Raw genomic sequence first — 6,780 nt, 5'->3', positions numbered from 1 at the left:
AAATCAACTCTAAACTTACTTGCCATGCCTCAGTCTTTTCTTCCCATAGAAACCATGGTAAAATTCTTTTCCTCAGTGCCCCTCGCTTCTGCTTTATGACCAGTCCTAATCCTTCCCCTGAGTGGCTCTGCAGGGTATTCTGTGCTATCTCCAGGAAACTGTGAGCACAACATAACTCTTTCTGGTTGTGGATTCTTCCTGGTTTCTCTCTCTTTTATCTGCGTCTGGTCTCACCATGCCTCACCCAGAGTAATAAAGTAAAACAGGGATCCGGACCTTGTACTCATATGAAAGGCATTACTATTGTGCAGGTGGACACATTAAGTTAGTATAACTTGATAATAAGTATTTGAAACATCTAATTCTTTTAATTTCATGGTCACTCTATGGGGTTGCACAGAGTCGGACACGACTGAAGCAACTTAGCAGCAGCAGCCATCAGCAGTTTATTTCCTTCTTTTCATTCAACCACACATTTAAGTGAATATTTATTCAATGACTGTCAAATGCTGATCACAGTGCCTGGCACATTATGAGCAAGGAATGAGACTCACCAGATGGTAGGCTCCCTGAAGACAGACCCTATGCAGCATCTTAGCTTGTTATAATAAAAGAGAATACACAATTTACTTGTAAATTTCCTGGTTCATAGGATAGCAAGGGTCTTCACTGTAAACCAAGGAACTAGAAATCTAGTAAATATGCCCCCTTTGAGTGAGAAATGAGAAATGTTACTTATTTACTTACTATGAGAAATGTTCAGTCATCAAAAAAAAAATATTTTCTAAGTGCCATATACTGATTTTGGACAAAGGTAAGGAGAGAGAGATAGGAAGAAATGAAGAGAAATGAAACAATTTGTACACTAATGGAGCATGAAGTATATGCTGTTTCATACTCTGTGATGAGAAGGATAAAAACTGGAACCACAGCAGGAGGACTGAATGAGGCATGAACCACACAGTCTTGGGCTGGAGGCTGGGAAGTAATATTTACATTTTCCCAAATCCAAAGTTAAAATAACTTCTACCAAAATAATAGGGTTTCTCATAGCCAATATATTATCTCAAAAGGCATAGAATATCTGATATGTAATTTTATAACCTGTGTGTCACATGGAAGAGAAAAGAAAAAGTCAAGTTGTTCAGTTGCTCAATTTTTTTTTTTTTAAACAGAGTAGTGACATATCTCCTTTGTGTTGAATGAGTGAAAGTCTTCATCTTTCGATAAGTAGTGTCCATCTGATGTAAAGGCAAAAAATAAATGTGATTACTCCGTTTCTTTTGAAAGATCAAATCAAAGTAATAATTAAAACCCTGTGGCTTTTAACAGAATAACAAGCCTTGAAAAATATGGAACATTATCTCCTGGGCTAGCTACAAATAATTCACCCAATTTGTTCTCTATTAAGTCTAACTGACTCTATTACATAACAGCCTTAGGGAAAGCAGGATGGTGGTACAAGGGAAGCTAGAAAGTGGTTTTTGTATTTTTTTTCTTTAAATACTTTATAGTTGAAGGTAGTGTTTCAGACAGTCAAGGACTAGCCATGGAGCAGCCCTATCACTCAGAAAACTAGAAAAAAAAGTTTGAAGTTATTGGAGAAATACCAAGTCAAAAAGTGAGAAATTACATTATATTTTTTTTTTTCAAAAATTAAGAATTAAATTAGGAGTTAAAAAAAAGTTTGACATGACTAGAGGAATACCAATTCAGAGAAGTGAGGAACTGAGGGATAAGCTCTCAGGTGGGACAAAAAAGTTGGAGAGGGACTTCCCTGGTGGTCCAGTGGTTAGGATTCTGTGCGGTCAGTACAGGGGTTTCATGTTCAATTCCTGGTCAGGGCACTAGATTGTACATACTGTGCAGCATGACTGAAAAGATTAAAACTATAAATAAATAAATAATAAAAACATGGGGGAAATAAATAAGCTTTGAGAGTTGAAACTGGCATTTTATACTTCATGTCCACTGAGGCACTGAATGATTCCATAGGCTCTGGCCTCAGGCCAACTTCAACTTCAAACTCCAACAGCAAGCTCAGGTTATTTCCTGTGCTGCTGGCCCACCAGCTATAGGGAGAAGTTTTCAATTAGCAATAATCATGCCTTGGATAAACTTCATTGGCTATGATACTGCCACTGTGAAAAGCTAGTGAAAGTGAAAGTCACTCAGTCATGTCCATCTCTTTGCAACCCCACTGACTATACAGTCCATGGAATTCTCCAGCCCAGCATACTGGAGTGGGCAGCTGTTCCCTTCTCCAGGGTATCTTCCCAACCCAGGGATCGAACCCAGGTCTCCTGTACTGCAGGCAGATTCTTTACCAGCTGAGCAATCAGGGAAGCCCTGAAAGCTTGGCCCACCACAAATCAAACCCACCTTCCCTGGGTTTGATAGAGCAATGCACAGAATTTAGAGGAACATTTTACTTAGTAGGTTACAATAGGCTATAACTCAGAAACAGCTAGATGAAAGAGCTGCATAGGGTAAGGTATAGGGAAAGTGTGTGTGGCTTCCATGCTTTCTCTGTTGGCCAACTCTCCCCCAAATCTCTACACGTCCATCAACACTGAAGCTCTCAGAAAGCCATGCTTTGGGGTTTTTTGTTCCTTTTTTTTTTTTAAAATTAGAGGCTTCATTACATAGTCATGATTGAATAAATCATTGGCCACTGGCAACTGATTCCACCTCCAGCCCCACTCCTCTCATCAGAGTTTGGGGGTAATGGTTAAGCTCAAAGTTCCAACCCTTTGGTCACATAGTTGGGTTTTCCAGACACCAGCCCCTACTCCTAAATTTACCTGGGTGCTTTCCAAAAGTCACACTATTAACAACAATAGGCACCTTTATCACTGTCAGGGCCTAGGAAATTTCAACAGTCTCAGGAGATCTGTCCATGTCAAAAACCTGGATGAAGCCCAAAAATATATTCCTATTATAAATCACAGTATCACAAGGACCTAGGTTGCAAAAGTTCAGATATGTGTCTGTGTATTGCTCTACATATAAGAAGGCAAACAAATATATGAGAAACCTAGAAATATTTGCAAGCAAGAATTTTTTTACTCAAATTTGTTCAATGATATAGCCCTGTTACATTGAAAATTTGTTTATGGAAGATTAAGCATTTCAGTGTTAGTGGCTCAGTCATGTCCAACTCTTTGTGATCCCATGGACTGTAGCCTGTCAGGTTCCATGGGATTCTCCAGGCAAGAATACTGCAGCAGGTTGCCATTCCCTTCTCCAGGGGATCTTCCTGACCCAGGGATTGAATCTGGGTCTCCCATATTGCAAGCAGATTCTTTACTATTCGAGCCACCAGGGAAGCCCAATTATGTCCTCTCAAATGGCAAGAAGAAATCAATCATTTTGAATATTTTATATAAATGGGCTTGCCTAAAAATATATACTGCATGGGTGTCTGTGTATAATATGTAATTAATAAGGTTCATTCTCACAATACAAACTGAAGATTCCAATAAAACATCATGTCCTCTTACATGAGAAATATTAAAGGGTGAGTGGCATGTAGATGGCCAGAGGACAGATAGCTGGAGAGGACAGACAGAATCTGGAATAGTCATTAGAAGTGGGATAAACAGGATTTTTGTCCCCAGTACTTCACCTTTCCTGTATCTATGCTCTTGCTGTGTAATTTCACAGTCTCTCCCTCTGAAGCCAGAATGTACTTCCCTGTCTCTTTTTGAACTTGCCAATGTGATGTTACTTAGCAAATGAATTATGAGCAGACATAGAACAAAGTGGGGTTTGGAAAGTGCCTGTTCCACTGAACTTTGGGCCTCCTGATTTCTGCTATTGCTATGAAAAGAGCTTCCCTAAATGGTTCTGTCCGTTCAGTCTGGGTCACAGAGAAAGCATACAAGGACTGGAGCCAGTAACGTGAGCTCAGGAGAGATGAGCTTCTGCAGCTGCACCCAGAACCATGATAGTGTGTGATGGGTATTTTAAGTGATGGAGCTTTCAGGTGAATTTTTAAGCAGCAGTGTTGGAATACTTGTGTAATGACATAGATTGAGTTGGTATAACTTTTGTGAATTTATATAATAAGATGGTCTTATATGTATATCATAAAGCTTCTAAATGGGGATCTTACTGTAAATTATTGATTTTTCTATGATACATGTGGGAAGTCAAGGCATTAATTGATTTCATAGATAAGAAACTGAGTCTCAGATATTTGGCTGAGACCACAACTATTATGTGATGGAGCCAGGATTCAAAGCCAAGCTGTCTGAGTCTCAGCTTATCAAAATTTCCCATTTCATTATGCTGCTTTTTCAGAAAGAGACAGGAAGAATAACAGAAGCAAATGTAATAATTGTATAATCTATTTATTCCATAACAAATTGCTTGAATATCCCTAAATTTGGGTGGTAGTTTTAGTAACAGTGATCTAAAGACTAATTTTATTTTACTTTTTCCACTCCCCATGCTTCCATTTATCATAAAAGTCAGTGAAGAACTAAGTTAGGAAATAAGGACTGGAGAGAAATGGAGAGGGGTGGGGGAAAAAGAAATACAGTAGCTAGACAATCCATAAACTAAAACAATCAACCTGTAATTGAATGCACATATGTAGACTGAGATGCTTCCCTAATAGTGAGGCTGTAGGCAATGATTAATGACTGGAAGAAATCAGTAAAGAATTCTTCCTGAGCTCTGAATTGTGCTCTGAATATAAAAATCTGCTGGAACAGGTGACATGTTGCCAAGGGTTCTTAGGAACAGACAGAAGAAATTGCAGATCTGCCAACAATTTATTTCCAAAGACAGAGAGGGATGGTGACGTAGCAGTGTCACAAAATAAGGCAGAAAGCCTTTTTAAATTTTTTATTCTGTCTGAAGAATGGTGAGCCAGGCTATAGTTTTATTATCAAAGCTCCAGAGAAAGACAAAATGCAATAATTAAGAAATCCAAAGGCTGTCATAAAAGACAATATGAAGCAGGAAGTTGAACAATTACTTAAAAGTGTTCAAAAAGCTCAGCTTGGAACTTCACTGCTCTAAATATTTTGGAAGAAATGAAGAGTTATCTCAGGAAAAGGGAAACATTATATTTCTAGATAAATAAAATTGAATACATAAAAATGTTTACTCAGTTGTCCATCAAATATATATTGAAACCCTACAATGCCCCTAAATGTAAGCTTTCTAAGGGAATAAATAAGAGGATACTCTTTGCTGCTCCATCCCCATTAACTAGAACTGAGTCTCCTGCACAGAAGATATTTTAAAAATACCTAATTAAAAAAAATTAATCAAAGAATTAATACAGGGTTTACAAAGGAAAGCTATAAAAAGGAAATATACTTTGTATATTCCTGGATTTTTCTTGCAATTTATAGAATTACAAAGGAGAGGTACACGCACGTGGTCATAGGGTAGCATATGTGTGCTAGTCGCTCAGTTGTGTCCGACTCTTTGCAACCCCATGGACTGTAGACCGCCAGACTCCCCTAACCCATGGGGATTCTCCAGGCAAAAATACTGGAGAAGGTTGCCATGCTCTCCTCCAGGGATTTTCCTGACCCAGGGATCAAAGCAGGTTTCCTGCACCGCAGGCGGATTCTTTACATCTGAGCCACCAGGGAAGCCCTAATGTAGCATATGAAGCAATTATTCTCATACTTTGAATAATACTAATGCCTACGTCTTTACCTGAATGAATCTGATATCTGAGTTGATGCGTAGGCATTGGTATTTGAGAATTTTAACATGCAGCTAGGGTTGTGAAATATAAACACATAAAGAAGAATTAGTCTAGAAGCTCTGAGGGAAGAGGGAGGACTTAACCATGGCAAGTGTAATTTATGTGGGTTGTAGCATCCAGGCGTAGGGACAAATGTGGACAAAAATTCTGTGGCTAGAAAAACATGGTACTGTTAACATGCCTGACAGATGGCCTGGCTTATACACATAGGAAAGAGGTATGTGATGATGTTGCTAAGGTAACCAGGGACCAGAACACACACATGTTTAACTCTATGTCTGAAAAAACTTTTGTGGATTCTTATCAATCTTAGGATAATGAAGGTGGAAAGGTTATGAGAGGAATTTTGCCTTTTAAATCACTACTTTGCCATCAGGATTAAAAATATTAATAAATAGGGGACTTCCCTGGTGGTCCAGCAGTTAAGACTCCATGCAGGGGGCATAGGTTCAATCCCTGGTCAGGGAACTAAGATCCCACATGCCACATGGCCAATAAATAAATAAATATTTAAAAAAATAAATATAAGGGGAAAGTATTTGTACAGAGGACCACGAGCAAACTGCTGCAATCTTCTCAACTGAAGTTAATAGTAGTGTGGACTCGACAGAAGATGGAAGTGAGCAGTTCTGCCTGCTATTAATCCCAGGAATCTGAATTCCATGGACAGAAGAGTGTGCATTCCAGGGTTTAGAGGGTCCTACTCTGGGCCCCCTCCAACAATACAGTTTCTCACAAGACCTTCAATTTTCCTCTAGGGCCTGTGCAGACCTCCTTTCCTCTATGCTCTCCCAAGGGAGGCCCACACCATTGGTTCAGTTCAGTTCAGTCACTCAGTCGTGTCTGACTCTTTGCAATCCCATGATTCACAGCACGCCAGGCCTCCCTGTCTATCACCAACTCCAGGAGTTCACTCAAACTCATGTCCATTGAGTCGGTGATGCCATCCAGCCATCTCATCCTCTGTCATCCCCTTCTCCTCCTGCCCCCAATCCCTCCCAGCATCAGGGTCTTTTCCAATGAGTCAACTCTTTTGCATGAGTCAA

This window comes from Bison bison, unplaced genomic scaffold (genome assembly GCF_000754665.1).
Source record: "Bison bison bison isolate TAMUID 2011002044 unplaced genomic scaffold, Bison_UMD1.0 scf7180017863938, whole genome shotgun sequence".
In the NCBI taxonomy this organism is placed as follows: domain Eukaryota; kingdom Metazoa; phylum Chordata; class Mammalia; order Artiodactyla; family Bovidae; genus Bison; species Bison bison.
The sequence above is the reverse complement of the archived record's forward strand: the minus strand, read 5'-3'. Positions refer to the sequence as shown.